The sequence below is a fragment of the Coptis chinensis genome, chromosome 3 (genome assembly GCF_015680905.1).
Source record: "Coptis chinensis isolate HL-2020 chromosome 3, ASM1568090v1, whole genome shotgun sequence".
Taxonomy (NCBI): domain Eukaryota; kingdom Viridiplantae; phylum Streptophyta; class Magnoliopsida; order Ranunculales; family Ranunculaceae; genus Coptis; species Coptis chinensis.
Window position 1 is genome coordinate 35,738,706 of NC_141458.1, and position 16,278 is coordinate 35,754,983.

At 34.5% G+C, this 16,278-nt stretch overlaps 1 long non-coding RNA gene across 2 annotated transcripts; it reads left to right on the top strand.

The window, feature by feature from the left end:
* Window positions 1–407: 407 nt before the first annotated feature.
* LOC147509377 (uncharacterized) lies at window positions 408–14,705 on the top strand. 2 transcript variants are annotated; one of them, XR_015218480.1, is made up of 3 exons: window positions 408–804; window positions 898–1,090; window positions 14,299–14,705. It is a non-coding gene; the product is annotated as an uncharacterized LOC147509377 (long non-coding RNA). The 2 variants fall into 2 exon arrangements; XR_015218479.1 differs by having other exon boundaries at window positions 409–804; window positions 14,302–14,705.
* Window positions 14,706–16,278: the final 1,573 nt, after the last annotated feature.

The following is a 16,278-nucleotide window of genomic DNA, read 5'->3' on the forward strand; positions in this document are numbered from 1 at the left end:
AGATTTAAACTTTAGTGGGTGTTTGGGTCTTATTTTTTCAAAAAATTATTTTTTCTTAAAAAGCACTTTTATGAAAAAATATTTATTCTAAAAATAGTTTTTGAATAAACATGTTTGGTTGTGATTTTTCTTAAAAACTGTTTTATCAAACTAGATTTTGCACTATATTTTTTGACATATTTCGGCATATTGTGACATAAAGTACTAAAGTCTGAAACATCCCACAGTTCATTTGCCTTGAGCGGAGTCCAAAGTGTTTCCCTAAAAGAAAAACAAATTTTTTAATTTGAAAAACAAGTTTGACCTAATTATCATCAAACGAGTTTTTGGGCCAAAAAGTGTTTTTTTTGGATGAAAAGCTATTTTTTTTAAATAGAGACCAAAACGTATTTATTTTTTCAAAAAATATTTTTTCACTAATAAACACTTTTTGACAATAAATAAAATAAATAAATAGGATCCAAACACCCTCCCTAATTGTAATTATTCAAAGAAGAAGCTACCAAAAGTTCTGGAATATAAAGAAACAAATTGTTGTTCTGTAGTAGAAGTGCATCAGAAAGCGTTAAAAAAATATTCTTTGCCACCTTGTGCTATTGCTGCTGCTGTTGTATTATTATTATACCATACGTCCCACAATCATCAGCATTAGCTGCTGCTCCTGCTATTGGTGCTGGTGCTTCCTCTGCTGTTTATCAATTTATGTTCAAGGCTGCTGCGTTTGTTTCGTTATTTAGGTTTCTATGGTATTCATGGGATGCTCTTACTCCAACTGCCAAAAACTTTGTTATACGAATCCTCATGGTGAGTGATTAATCTTTCTAATTTATTGTTGTTCAATTTGGAGAAATATGCTGTTGGCTTTGAGCTCAAAGATGTTATACTGTTTTGTCATAGGTTTGTTCGTATCACCCTTGATAAGATTTCTGCAAATAGTGCTGGCAATTATATGGTGAGATAGTAGTCTCTTCATCAAATCAATTTTCTTATACCAGCATGAACTGTTGTATTTTCTCATTAGGTTTATTTTTAAAGCTGTGGATTGATAAGGTTGCAACAATCACCAGTGGACCGAGTATTGTTATTTCAGGTGGTCCTGCATTTTCTCTTTCTTTATATTTTTGCGTAGTAATTCTCGCTGTGTGATATCCTTCGGTGTTTTCTTCGCTGGCATGACTCTTCATAATTACTCACTAGAAAGAATTGTGTTTTAGTTCCAATTATCACTATGTTATGTTATATTCAATTTGCCACCACCCCTTTTTTGTGGGGGTGATCCCCATCGTGGGAGCATTATCTTCAAAACAAATCATCCCTCAACTCATTGTGTAAGTCCAATTTACGTAGCTCTTTTGGAATCTATTTAAGGCGGACTTGTATCCATATGGAGTTTTCTTCTACACAAGGTACTTCGGTTAACCTACCAGATGAGTTAGGATCTCATTTTGCGTGGATGTGATCTCCTCGCTATTGAGATTGTCAACAGAAAAAATCTGCTTGTTTATTGTTGATGTTTTCCAGACCTTCCTCTGTTCTGTTTTTGATTTGGAAGTGTTAAAATTCGTCGTTGGACGTTGAATGATGGAGAAGAAGTTGTCAATTGGTTGCTATTCAAATAATTTTGGATCTATGATTAGTATAAAATATCTTCTTATGCACATTCACCAACCCGAATCCGAGAATGAAAATTTTGAAAGTGGGTATTGATGAGGAACAATGTTAAGACTGGGTTTTTAATATAATATTTTTTCTTTTGTGTAAATTTTATTTTATACTACAATTTATAATAAAAGAGTTGGCATTTATAATCACAGTAAAAATGCTATTACTATGGATTATAAATTTAGGGTTTCTAAATAATTTAATATAAGGTTCTAGAAGTTAAGTTTCCTAGTATGATTATGTTGAATACTTTCCCTTTTGGATTTTAAGTCCTAGTTGCTTGCATGCCCCTTTTTTGTTTTCTTTTGATGGGGGCTGCAGTGGAGAAAGCAAAAAACTAAGAAGCTTACTATTATGGTTTGAGATGGCTTTTGGTTTGAGAATGAACTTGGCTAAGTCCAAACGGAAGATCAGTTTTGATTCACTAGAGAAAGGAAACAACTTGACTGGAACACTCTACCACACATCTCGAACACCACATTTCAGATGAGAGAATCATCACCAGCTCTCTTCCACAAGCTGGCAGTCACTGGATCTTTAGCCTCCTTCGTCCTTTTTTGATTCACCATATCCATCTTTCCTACACCACCTCTTCCACTCAACCCTAACTTCTCTCCCCTCTCAGCTTTTATTTGCATCATTCTCGTAAAGCTTCTATCATCCACAAGCCCTGCCCTGAACGGCTGAACTCCTACTCCTATCAGTTTCTGAAGCCCTTGTTCTGCTTCTCTTTGTCTCTTAATATCCACACCCACAATCTATAGAATCTCTTAGCCCTTCTGTGCAAATGATTCACCTTCCCCCTCCACTGAGCAAATATTTTCTAGTCTAATCCTTCTGTGCAAATGATCCACCATTCATGCAACATAGACAGAAGTGTATCCTTTCACTGCTCCGAGCAAGCGACGCCGCAGTTCTCACCCATGCGCACCCAACAAAGTGATCCCAAACGGACTTACTTAGCAGTTGAGAAATAACATGTAACTTTAGTTACAGTTGCGATAAGGAGATAAAAAGTTACTGAGAATGGAAAATCTGATTATAACAAGACCACACTATTTATGTTGAGTTCGTTGCCTCTTAAACCGAATACACATTTTTTTTTTCTCAATAAAAGGTATATATCTTTATATATATATAATAGCAGTCCCTTTTCCTGCTCTCTGAGGGTGTCCACGTAGGCAAATTTTAAGTACCCTTTTTACTCACGAGAAATCAGGATGGATTGAGAAAAAAGTGGAGAAAATTATGTTTCCTAAAAGTGAGGACCAACAAATGAAAGTAAGTTTACCGGCAACAAAAATGCAAACCCATCTTTCTCTCTACAAAGAAGAACGGCTAACCCATCTCTTACTCTTCGCCATTAAACAGAACTTGCCATTCATTCTACATCAGCTAAGAGGATGTCACCCCAATATCGGTTATCTTTAACTTATTTCTTCAAACCAACTATCACAATCCATCCGATATCACAAAAATTTCAAAAACGTGTTAACCCTTAAACATCATGTACCAAGAACCCCATAAATCAATTGATAGAATCAAAAACCCACGACTGTTCCCAAAAAAATAAAATAAAAACCCACGACTAAATCTTATGCTACTTCAAAGCTTGAGTTTCCACGGATCCACCACCGTCTCCTTTGAACATCTCGGACTTCGATCACACCCCTTCTTCTTGGTAAGCCTTCTTTCTTAAGGGCTTTTGTTGTTGTTGTTGTTGTTGTATTTTTGAATCTTTGGGTTTGGTTTGCTTTTGGTATTGGGATGATCTCATTTTTCGAGGTTCTTGCAAAAGATTAATTACCTTTTGACACCGAGATCTTTGGGTTTGGTTTGCTTTTGGTATTGGGATGATCTCATTTTTCACGTTCTTGCAAAAGATTAATTACCTTTTGACACCGAGAAGAGTTTCAATTTAGCTGCATTAATTTTGGTTTTTTGTCTCCAAGTTTTATTATGCTGTCCATGATTTATTCCGTATGTGTGTTTTGATAATGAGTGTACTTCTATATTAAGGTGTGTTACAGAATCTGTGTTTGGAATGCTGCTGATGGAAGTTTAGTCCATTCTTTGACTGGTCACAACGAATCTGTAAGTCTACTAAAAACTTCCCTTCTCTCAAACATAAATGATATTAAGTACCCTTTTTACTCACGAGAAATCAGGATGAATTAAGAAAAAACTGGAGAAAAAACTGGCCGAACCACTTAAAAAGTAAAGTGGAGAAAAAAGCTGCGATAGATTCTCTACCTCCATTTAAACAAAAAATTGTCGAGGCGTGTGGAACCTATGTTCCATTATCTTCCTCCCACAAATCGCCCGGAAGCCCGAATCGTCATATGTCGTCTGTTCAAGGGTTTATGCACCGGTGTGGTTTGTACCAATTAGAGTTGGGTTTAAGGTGGGGAATACACAAAGGTTTTAGTAGTTGGTGCTGGTGGATTGGGTTGTGAGCTTTTAAAGGATTTGGCTTTATCTGGCTTTACTAATCTTCATGTTATTGATATGGATACTATTGAAGTTACTAATCTCAATCGTCAGTTTCTCTTCACTTTACTTTTTAAGTGGCTATTATATATATAGAAATTAAGATTGAAGTTACTAATCTCAATCGTCAGTTTCTCTTCAGGTTTACTATTTTATCTTTCGAATACGTTTATTTCCTAATTTCAAGAAGTGACTTTTCATAGGGGGAAAAAAAAAATAGTCTTTATACATTGTGGCCTCCTTAGTAAGTGATTGTCTACGGGTAAGGAGTATGGAAAATGATAGTCAAGTAAGATGTGTTTTCTTTAAGTCATCATATTATCTAAATTCAGTGTCGTGAGTTCTAGCAGTCCCTTTTCCTGGTCTCTAAGGGTGTCCACGTCAGCAACTTTTAAGTACCCTTTTTACTCACGAGAAATTAGGAGATGGAAAAAAAATTGCGGGAAATAAGAAGAGAAAAAAGGAATTATACGGTGACTCCCCCACAAATAAGATTCTAAACCCCACGAGTCCCCGAAAAGTTTCTTTCTCCACCTCTGAATTCACGTAGAAAAGCTCCAAATTGTGAATTCCCTGCGGCAGTTTGTCCATATTTTTGGTGGAACTGTAGTAATTGCTCTACTTCAGCCAGCACCAGAAACTTATGATCTTTTCGATGATATTATTCTACTTTCAGACGGACATTGAAGCCAAGGGTTTTAGATGTCCTGAAAGAAAGGGGTTGCAGACTACTCAACCAATTACATTCTATTCCTATCATTTGAATTATAAATTTTGTACGCATTTTTAGTTGTCAATTTTGTCAAACTAAGTAGAATGTTAAGATCTGACCTGTAATTCTTCTCATACAGGTAACATCAAGAAAAGATCAGCACCAGTACTGGGCCAATAAAGGCGAACCCTATTCCTATGTTTTCGTCCAGGGAATTTCTGAGGGCGCATTCCAGTCGTTCCATGTTGGCCGCAAAAGCAAGGGCAAGAACTCGGCACCCCTTTTGACAAGAGAAAGAGCCACCCCCGGCCGCCCGACAACTTTTGAGTATGGTGTCAGCAAAAAAGAGCTTTTGAAAGCTTGCTTTTCAAGGGAATGGCTGCTGATGAAGAGGAATTCCTTTGTGTATATCTTCAAAATGATGCAAGTGAGTACCTAAAATTTGTAATCCATCATTAGCTTATATCGGGGCGTAGTTACGCCCCCGACGAAGAAAATTTAACTAAATTAAGTCCAGTTGTGTTCGAGTTAGCAGCCGGTGAAATTATTGTTGTTTAGCAAATTCTTTCAACACAATGAAGACATGAAATATGAAACAGTTATTTAGAATTGTTGTTCTATGGGCAATCACTGAGCATCTTTGTTGGCAGTATATTGAATGACAATCGGTTAACTGGAGAGATTCCAACCACTTTGGGAGTTGTTAAGACTCTCGAGATTCTGTAAGTTGCCTTCTGATCATATGTGCTCACCTTTATATAGTTTGTTCACTTCTTCTGATCTATGTTGGTTTACATGGTGGTTCTCCACTCTTCAACGAATCGACTTGATAGGAAGCGCTGATAGCTGGGGCTAACCGAGTTCCTTCCAACCTTAACAACCTTACTAGCCTCAATCTAACTGTGAGAAAACTATGTTATTGCTTGAACCTGTAGTAGTTCTCTGCATGTTGGTCGAGATTTCGACAATGTTCCTTTCTCACTATTCTCTTTTTTTCAAGGCAATTAGCAAACAATCGCTCCACAGGTCCGAGACTGATCTAACAGGAATAAACTCCCTCAATTATGTGTAAGATAGAGTTTATGTTAAATAGATCCGATTAAATTTGATGTCTTTTTTTTTTTTGCATCCTGTTGTCTCCTTCTTATCGTCTAAGTCTAACTACTGGATGCAGCCTAGCTTATTGTTTGTTTATTACCCGGGGACTTGAGCAACAACTCATTTGATCCATCCGAAGCTCCAAAATGGTTCTCAACCATACACTCCCCCCGACTTTGTGAATTTTTCTTTGTACCCCTTCGGATACTAGGAATCGAAAGTGTTTGTACTTTACTCAATTATCTATTGATTGAAACACCTTTTATGGTGAATGACCAGGGGTGATGGAAAATGGGAATCTTCATGGAGTTGTGTCGCAAACTCTATTTAGCTTTCCCAAACTCTGAGAAAGTGTAAAATTTGCTTTTTACTATTTTGTTTTTGTTTTGTTTTTAAAAAAAAATCAATCGAGTAAGATGCGCAGATCTTAAATTTGGAGCATCCAACACAAAACCCAAATTGTTCTTGGAACTTAAATATTATTATGCAAACTTTAAATTCCCTGTGTGGGATTATACTATATGTACCACAAGTACCAATATATACGACTAGAAGTTTTAATATATATGCACGAATATAAAAGCTAATGCTTTTACGATTGAGGAATGATGTATACCCTCTTAGAAGTCCATTTCTGCCAACGCCTCTACAGCCATTTCCCCCACCACCTCATCTGATATCTTTTCACTAACAATGTGAATGTAAAGCCCAACACGAAAGATGGTTGGGTTTGCGAGTTCAATGCACTTCACCACCTTCTAAGGACTTCTCATCAGCCTCACCTCTTTCAGGTACGTTTCTTTCTCTTTCTTCTTTCTCCTCAAATTCAAATGGTTCTTCTTCAAAAGTTCTTAATAAACCATCTAGGAAGTAGGAAATTTTAGCCCCAAAGGAAGCCAACCATAAAAAAAAAAGACTAAATCCACGTACTGCTCCAATACCAAGAATTTGTGGCAAAAGCAAAAAGAGGGAGTAAATCTTGATAAATTCAAACCAATTTTTCGCATGACATATCATGTATATATCTTTGAATAATTTCATAAGTTGAGTTACAATTATGTGGCAATTGCATGTCATAATACCAACTGGTGATTCGGGTTAACGTATGTGGGTACCCATTACTGTGATTTTAGTCCTTTGGTTTTTAGCTTTTGTTATCGATCAAAATGGGGGTAGTGTTATGTGTTTTGTTTCATTTCATTAATTTTTTATATTCTTATAGTACTTAGTGTCCCAAGGTTAAGTTGGATGCTTTTGAAATGGGTTCGAGAGGCGGACATCATTGCATTGGCATTCATCCTTTAATTCTAAATATACATCAACAAAGCAATTTATCGCCACTTAGATCAATAGTCCCAACAGAGTCATACTTCTTCATCTAGAAGGATAGAATTAGTCATCATTTAGTATGTTGCCATGAGCTATGTATATACATCATCATCGATTGCTCATATCGTTCAACTCTTTTTTGCTGACTAAGTATATACATGTATAGTGCAACTTGGATTTGCAGGGTTGCTCTATTTATGCATACAAAATCAACGATCTATATTATAGTTTTGTTTTAGGACCAAACTAACTAAGCCAAAAAGTACTATACTTGCTTTCTCTCTTTTCCCCTGCTTTTTTGCATTTCTATATGATGATGTATTTTTCAAATTCAAATTTATATAATGATGCCTTGAGGGGGGGGTGTTCTATGTACTTGGTGTAAAAGCATGAATTCTACTTCTATTTTTGGCATGTAAGGTAGTCAAAAGGTACTGGCAATATAATATGTGGTGAGTGGATGCCTAAAACTATTGTTACGCCACAGTTTATGATACGCTTCTATATTTTCAGCATGCTACGGTTCTACACAGATAGTGATGAGACTTCAAGTACCTTCAATGGAGACTTAATGATGTTCCACGCCTATTAAGGTACTTGGTGCCTATTTAATTTGGTATAACCTGAGTCTTGAACTTGAGCTTGAAAGTGTGAATTGGTTTAAATCAACGCAACGTTGTTATCCTGCTTATAATCTATTGTGTGATTTCTTTTATTCTATAGTTAAGTATGTGCTATAGAGCAAGAAACCATGACTTGGTCCTCTTTTCAGCTCAGTGAGGCTATCCACGTCACAGGGGGATTACGAGAAATCAGGAAGATTAAATTAGGAGTCTTTAACTGAAAAAGGAAAGCTAAACCCAACAAAAACTCAATGATTTAATTTATATCACGAAAAATGTTCCTTCTCCATTCCACAAGTGATAAACTAAACCCTACTCTTCACTATTTTCCCCTTTGATATTGTGTCGTCCATGCTTATATTATCTATGAAGTAGAGAAGAAACATAGAGGTTTGGCATCATCAAAGCACTCGCTCTCAAACTGGATTAGTTAGCTGGACGTTCTGCCTTCTAGGTCTGATTTTTCTCTCTTATTTCATTTTTGTATGAATTAAATTTTAGTTCCACTGGAAAATTAACAAACAAGTTTCCTAATTTGTTCTTTGGTGTTAATAAGTCATAGGTTATTTAGTTGCAAATTAAAGTAGGTATTTTGAATTTTGTGGGGTTGGGTGCCGTTTGTATCCATTGTAGATTATGGTCAAGCCATGCCTTTTCAGAGTTGTTACTTCCTGTCATTCGTTTAGTGTTTAATAAATATGTCAATACATACATTGTATAATGCACTCTTTGAACAATGAATCATACATTGTAAAATGCACTCTTTGTATTTATGGGTTTAACTTTGTTCTTTGATGCTTCTTTCATTAATAATTAAGATAATTTTTGTGAAAATTGATAAGATGATAGTAACATTATTGATAGATACCTTAAATGTGTATGTATGTAACTGAGATTATATGCTTAAAGAAAAGTTTTTTGATGACCATGTGCAATTAATTTTGTTTCTTAGTGTCAAATTGCTATATTATATATTTATATTTTTCTTAATTCATTGTGTATGTGTATGCCTTTGTTTAGCGAGATTTGATCTGAACTTTAGTTATATGGAATCTACAATGTGAATGCTTTATATACTAAAGAAACTACTTAGCTAGGCTCAAGCTAGATGGTTTCCAAGGATCAATTTGAAATATTTGGATATGCTTGAATGCAGGGGATACGATTTATACTTCAAACAAATTGCTCCGAGGATCACATAAGAAGATGATGAATGACAAAGTAGGCATCTCTCTCTCTCTAGCGTGCTTGCAGTACATGTTTTCAGGGCAATTATTGCTCATTTTGTTGCTGATCGAATAGATTCAGGCAATCTACATTACTAACAATTTTCTTAATCACAGGACAATCGCAAATTAGCCACAAAGAAAAATCTTCATAGTGAACCAGTTGATCTCTCAATCAGGAACAATCTCAAGTCACAAAAATCTGACATTTATCATAGTGGCAGCTTGCAACTGGGAAAATCAGTCTCACGCTCTGATGAAGCATTGCATGAAACTACTGAATACAGAAGGCTCCTAGAGGAAACCATTTGATGCATATGGATTACACTGGGAATGGAAACTGTAAGAGAAAGCCTCCAATCAACAACTATGTACCTACGGACAAAGACAATGTGAAGCCATAGACAAGCCTGTTAGGCTCAAAATTTTGTTCCGTAGCAAAAAGTCACTTCAGTTCAAATATTTAAGTAGTTTTTTGTTTTAGCTAAGTTATAAAAGCATAGCAAGGTTGTTATGGTTATTCTCTATAAAGATGAGCACTGTAGAAAGCGTACACTAATGTTGTACATCAAATAGTCCTTTATGTTTCGGCAAGTAAATTAAATAGTTATTACTTTCTAAGTTCTTCTCATCACCCTCACCCTTAAATAATCAGTTTCAAGTCTTTTGTGTCCAAATGAAATAAATGAAGAAGCCTGCTTTTGAGAAAGTTGTGCTTACCTACTTATTGATACCTAATAAAGCAAATTTTAGTTTTCTTTGGACTATAATTTAAAATATGTTATAAGATTATTTTGTGCATTCAAATATCTCTTCAACGTGTGCTCAAATATAAAATATTTTTTTGTCCGTGACAATTCCCCCCCCCCCCCATTTTTGGGTCTATAAAAAGTTACATACAACATTATGACGTGACAAAATTAAATGACTGAAAGCATAAGAGGTATTATTAATTACTATCATTACGTTTTCTTACTTTCGATTTTTTTAATTAATTTTGATACTGTGATATGTAAATTAAACCCAATAGAAAATTGTCGATTTTTTTGGTCTATAAAAAATGTTATATACGACATGGAAAACATAAGAGGTGTTACTAATTATTGTCATTAGTTTTTCTTACCAATATTTGTTTTAATTAATTTTGAAACTGCTGCATGTAAAATCAACTAAAAAAATTATTGATTCCTACTAAGACGTTTATAACTTGGGAAATGCTAGAATTTCACGAATTAAAATCACAAAACATACACAATATGGAAAAAGAATCACAGATTAATTAGAGTATGATGCTATTACCTATCACATGTTATTATATTATTTCAAGGTATTTTTTGAGAATCCCACAAAGTTAGAAATCGGAAACTGGATGCAACTGATAAACAAAAAAAAAAAAAAAAAAAAAAAATTAACGGGAAATCAAAAACTTGATGCAAATGCATTGAACTAATATCATAGAATAATGGCTTAACGGGAATTGAAATTATAACCCAGATATAAATCCATTGAACTAATCTTAAAGAATAAATAGCTAGAAATTGAAAATTGGATGCAAATACATTATTAACGGGAAGTCAGAAAATGGATGCAAATGCATTAATCTAACTTCAAAGAATAATTAACATAAAATCGGAAATTGGATGAAATTGCATTGAACTAACATAAAAGAATAATTAACGGGAAATCAGAAACTATATGCAAATGCATTGAACTAATCTTAAAGAAATAATAATTAACGGGAAATTGAAAACTTGATGCAAATGCATTGAACTAATCTAAAAAAAATAATTAACGGGAAATAAAAAAACTGGATGCAAATGTATTGAACTAACGTTAAAGAATAATAATTCACATGAAATTGGTAACTGGATGCAAATGTATTAAACTAACTTCAATAAAGAATAATTAACGGGAAATCAAAAATTGGATGCAAATATATTGAACTAACGTCAAAGAAGAATAATTAACGGAAAATTAGTAACTGGATGCAAATGCACTGAACTAACCTTAAATAATAATAACTAACCAGAAGTCAGAAACCAGATGTAAATGCATTAAACTAACTTCAAAAAAGAATAATTAAAAGAAAAATAAAAAACTAGATGCAACTGCATTGAACTAACTTTAAAGAATAATTAACGGGAAGTTGAAAACTATATGCAAATGCACATTGAACTAACCTCAAAGAACAACAATTAAAGGGAAATTGAAAACTAGATTTGCAATTGCATTGAACCAACCTAAAAAAATAATTAATGGGAAATCAGAAACTGGATGCAAATACAATGAACCAACCTCAAAAAATAATTAACATGAAATTGAAAACTAGATGTAAATGCATTGAACTAACCTCAAAACACAGTTGTATTGGGAATGTCTCGACAAATATAGTTTTGACAAGACCGAACCGACTCATAAATATAACCAACCGTGAACCGACCCGGTTCAATTTGGTTTGGTCGGTTTTTGTCGATTCAGCCCAGTTTTATGCACCCCTACCTCATTGGGCATTCTTACAAAACTTTAATCGAACTTCTCTTATTAACAACAAAAGAAGTGAAATGTTTTATCAAGGGTGGGCTCTTTCTTTTTTATTGAGAGTGAGATTTTCACGTTGCAAGAAATTTAAATGAGTGATGAATATAATAATATGGGGATATTTATATCTCATAACTCTGCATAATTGTAAATATTTTTCAAAATAATTTAATATAACGACACCCGTTTGTAAGACGGGTTCGAAAGCTAGTTTATTCCAAATAGTGTTACATAGTAGCTAAACCTTAGCAAGATGCTAAGGATAACCAGTTTTTTTTTTTTTTTTTTTTTTTTTTAGAGGGTTAAAACATACCCACACCGGTTACATTGAAAGACCCTAGCCAAGAAGGCTTACATTGCCCCAAGGGAACCTAGCCCGAAGACTCTCGCCGATGCACCAGTTTTTAGTTACAAAATACCCTCTGATTGCGCTCATTCCATAAACCCTTGCCTTCTGAAGGTGCACTGCAATCCATTCAGTTTTTGGTACAAGGTCCTCAATGACAATATCCCTACCAAGAGCCACCCTTACATTTTCCGGAAAATTCCAAGGTCTATTGAATGAAGAGATGAACAATTCCCACACGATTTTTAATACCGGACATAAAACAAGCAGATGATCCACCTCTTCCTCCACTTCCATGCAAAGTGGACATACATTATTTAGCTTCATACCTCTCTCATTAACATTGTTGATCGTTTAGATGCGCCCAACGATATTAACCCATATCTTTTTGTAAGGAAAATTAACAATGATCTCAAGCTAATTTTATCTCTTGTATCACTTTTTGTTTAGATAGTACCCCATATAAGTATTATTCCACCATGAAAACATTGCTTGCCCACTTCCATTCTTTCTCATTTTTCTCTCCAAACCTTTCTCCCTGTTAGTTTTCAGAACTACTTGGTCGAGAAGCGATATGTGATTAATCGATGATTAATAGGTGATTTAATCGGTTATATCGGATGTATATATTTGACACTTTCAAAATATATAATAGTATAATTATACCAAATATTTCTAATTAGTTATCCGAGATACAATAAAAAATATCAAATTCTCATAATCACCTCTAAATATCTAACTACCTCAATTTTAGAGCACTACATAGATGTCAAACACAACAATTAAATTAAATATTAAAAGGAATAAGAGGAATAAGGCGATATTAATAGCATAGCACACCATACACTTTCATCCATTGTTTTCTTAAGTTACAAATTTGAAGCTTAGATTCTTTTTATGGTAAATTTGTTTTATATCATCAATAAAAAAAGTAGTGTCTTTTCATTCTTTTGCTATATTGCTAGGGCACAGTTTTATTCAGTTGCAGGGATTGCACCAGTTTTGCTTTGGCATTTAATGATTTAATCATACTTTCCTGCAATGCATTTGAATTATCAAAAGGAAAGAAATGCTTTTGATGATTTCATGTATATCTACAAATCATATCAGGATAATTTACATAGCCATGTGAACCGATTGTTTCGTGCATGTATTAGAAGGTTATTTTTTCATTATTTTCTCCTACTTTATAGAGGATATAAACTCCACCACACTTTTGTAGGTATAAAATTGAGAATTCAATTAAAAAATTGTGCGACTCCTAAGATTTGATCTTCCGTGATAATTTTTTAATTTGAAGTTTATATTCTTTTTGTAGTTTCTTTTGCTACATTGTTGATAAAAATTAAATTTCTTAGCTATATTGCTCACGCACTCTTTTTTTTGGGTAATTGCCTAAATTGGCCATGATAAAAGCACATTGTGCTCCAACCGGTCATGTTTTTTAATTTTGACCAATTCAACGGGTTTTTGACCCTTTTGTCCTTTCTTACAACACTCTCTTTCCTCTGCAACACACACTCTCTCTTTTATACTTCTGATGTTGACATGCAAAGTAATATCTATATGTTCGATTCTCTTAGCGATATGTACTAGCGATTAATGACCGTTGGATTTCAACCTAGCAAAAATGAAAACGGACTTTAGCTATTGTGGGAATTAGGAACCAACAACTTATAGACCTACTTTCAGCAATGTTTGGTTGTTTTTGTTGTACGGACATGAAACAACGTTGATCTCGATTTTTGTGCCAAACTATAAAAGTGTTTACAAACCTTCAAAGTTTTCAGTTTTTTTACTTCATCTTTTTGGTTATCCTCTCCTTCGTGATTTTGGTAAGGTTTTTCATGGAGAACAAGAACACAAATCTTGATAATGAATTTTTCTAAGGTTCATCTTCTTGATTATCCTTTCCCTCTACAGTTCTCATTGTTTATTGATATGTTTTGAACTTTTGTTTGTTGTCTTCAATGTTGGTTTGTTTCTAGGTCATCTTGGATTTATTTTTACGTAGTAGTGTATAGAGTTTCTTAAGGTTTCTATAGTTGTGTTTACTATTTCCATGTTGATTTTGTTCTTGTTGCATGGAGTGAAGAAATATGTAACAGGTGAGGTGAAATTGAGAGTGTTTGATGTATATTTGCTTAGAAGGATTCATGTGTCTTGTGGAAGGTTTGTCCAAGTGCATGAAATTGAGTTTTTATATGATGTACTTGATGAACAAGTCCCTTTCTAGATCGATGAAAAATTGACTACTTGAATATGATTCAAAAGCAGAAGAAGACAACTGTACAGTCATTGTGGTGAGCTTGGATTGCCTTTTCAGTGGCGGTTCCACCAGGTTTTAGCAATGAAGACTGTGTGGATGCCACCATAAGGGACACTTACATGTACTGTCAGCAACTTGGGTTTATTTGGAAATCCCACTTTTATTTCACAGATCACCTTATGGAGTTTTGGAAGTATGTTTCACTGTATAGGTTTGGGCATGAATCGATGTAATGGTATTTTGTGGTTTGCGAAATGGCCGGTTTATTGTGCTTGAGTGTCAGCACAATACCTGTTAATGTTCATATGTTTTGTTTGTGATTATATCAGGGGTACCCTTATATCACTGTTGTTGTTTATAAGGAGATAATGAGAAAGAAATATGTATGGAAACTCAATAAGAAAAGATGTATTTGGCATTCACAAAACTGGGCTGGACGTGCTATTCTAAACAGAGGTAACCGGTAGCGTATTATGTATGATACATCAGCAACTGAAGCCATAAACAAAAACATAATTAAGACTATCAGGTTGACTTTAATATACATTTATAACTTATGTACAAAATAGTATTATCCAATAACAAGTTAAACAAAAGTTAATTTTGATAAGTTTATTCAATATCAAGTAAAGCAAAAATGTAGCATTTAATAACACATACTGAAGTTGAGAAGTAGTAACTAGCATCTCAGTGCCATATTTCACCATTGTTCCCACCCAACTCAGTTACAAGCTTGTCCATTGTTCAATATTTAAAAAGTTTTCTTATACAAATAGCTAAAATGTTTGGAAGTCCCACCCTTTGTAAAATGATCAGACTCAGAAGTTGCAGATGGTTAGCACATTAGAATATGTCTGTACTGAGATAAACTAGTGAGATGAAGAATCTAGTTTGGGCGGGAAAAATATTTGGCACGTGTTAGGAATGATACGATAGCATTAATTATTCTCCGAACAGTTAAATAAATGATGATTTTTTAACCTTTAACGGGCACGTGTCGGTAGTAATATGTGTGAGCTATAAGGACTGTTCAGTGTTCATTTTCGGACAAAAAAGACCATCCAAATTGAATACCTTGAATCCCTAATTTTCTGACCATTTCCAATCTTTCAAAAATGAGAAAGCTTAATTTGACTGTTCATATGTCACTTGATAAAATGCATAAATTGTTCAAGACATTCACTACTGCAGAGAGGGAAGATTTTGAGAAGTCTTGGTTCGGGAAGTTTTTAAGCATTAACAAGAGAATGCACACACTACTATGCTAGTGTATACTGTTTTGGGACACCAAGTAGGTAAACTTTGCTACCAAATCGGTAAGAAGGATTTGGTGTTTAAAAAAAGTGATGTTGCTCTTATAATGGGTCTTAGTGTGAAGCCGATTTCTAATTCATTCTACACAGCAGACGTCAAGATCCCATCCCAATTTCGTGCAAGGTTTTTTAAAGGAACCACGGTTTCTAAAACAGAAATATTGGAAGCTAGAAACTTGGCAAAATCAAGTGTTGGTGAAGAAAGTTAGAATGATGTGTTTAGGCTGAATAGGTTGTATATACTGTTACAGGTTGTGCTTCTAGGATCTGCTAGGACAGTTGATGGTAGTTATATTGATCTGGCAGAGAATTTAAATGCATTTGTCAGCTTTCCTTGGGGCACACCTCTGTTTGAAATGTTGGAAGAGTCTTTGGAAGACATGTCTAACTTGGTGAGTGTTAGAAAAGATTTTTCTGCAGTTTATGGTTGTTTAATTTGTTTTGTTATTTGGGTATATCTTCACATCCTATCTCTTGGGGCTCGGAGACAAGTTGATGGTAGGTTCCCCAGAATACTAGATTGGGTAGACTTGCCTTCAAGAAACATACATCTACATACTTATAAGAAAAAGCTTCAGCCTCTTAAGGGGAAGGCAGTAGTGTTAGAAAGTCTAGATCTGTCTGAAGGAGAACTGAATGAAGAAGTGCTAAAGGATGCTTTGGCGCAACAGC